We start from the raw sequence: 1,070 nt of genomic DNA, 5'->3' as shown, positions 1-1,070 counted from the left end.
GCAAAATATTCTCTTACCTCTCTAAGTTATCCAGCTGGCACAAGTGAGTGCTACTGCTGCTCTCACCGTGGCAATGGAGACAACAAGAGCACAAGTCCCTGGTGCTACCGGGCACTGCCCAGGGTCTGTGCTGGGATCTGGTTCCCTGTGCTCAGGTGTCCAGAGCCACTGCAGATGCCCTTGGGGAACCTCCATGGCCTCTGGCTGATGGCCCAGATGGGTTTGGTTTTCCCCAGGATTCTGCAGCAGATCAGCCCCACCAGGGCTCTCACACACCTCAGGGCACCTCAAGGGCCCAGGGTGCATCTGTTTATGGAGCTGAGCCAGGCCTGGATCTCTGATGGCTGGGATCAGAGCTGGGACACCCAGCACAGCTGGAGACCCCTGCATGTTGCTGCCTGACTTTGCACTCAACCCCAGCCATTGTTTCAGTGCAGCCCCCAAAGACGGATGTCTTGGGTGAGAGATGAGACCCAGTAGGTTTCAGGCAGAGCTGAGCAGTTGAGGCTCAAGCCTCTGGAAGTGACACAGCTTGTAGGAGCTGTTTGCAGCCTGATCCACTTGGTTCATGCACATTACTAGGACAAGTAACTGCAGTATGATGGGGACACTTTAGTACGTGTGATGGCATCTTTAGATTGGTTTTGGACACCCCTCCTCCTGCAAGGATGCTCTGGGGATTGTGACATCACCAGTGCTGGAAATTTCAGCAAGAAGCAACTTGTGGCTTATATATAAGATGACTTTACAATCCAGCACCGAAGCAAACGATTTTTATTGTGAACTACTCAGGAACTACATGATCTGGCACACACTGATCTTTTGATTGATACATTGAATACATTGATTATACTGAATAGAAAGTATACATTTCATAAAATCCTTTAGCCATAAATCTGCAGAAAAGGTTCAGAAGCACAGCAGAGAATGAAGTTATCCAAGCAGTGTATCACAGACAGAAATTTATCTCTGACTGGTCAAAGCTTCCTGTAGATCTGATGCCTGAGCCTGCCTATCTCAGACCTCAGCTCCTGCTTCTACAAGGTGCAGGTTTCAAAAGCAAGCAAACA

This window comes from Manacus vitellinus, unplaced genomic scaffold (genome assembly GCF_001715985.3).
Source record: "Manacus vitellinus isolate BGI_N305 unplaced genomic scaffold, ASM171598v3 scaffold_65_pilon, whole genome shotgun sequence".
Classification (NCBI taxonomy): Eukaryota; Metazoa; Chordata; class Aves; order Passeriformes; family Pipridae; genus Manacus; species Manacus vitellinus.
Note: the sequence above shows the minus strand (reverse complement) of the source record.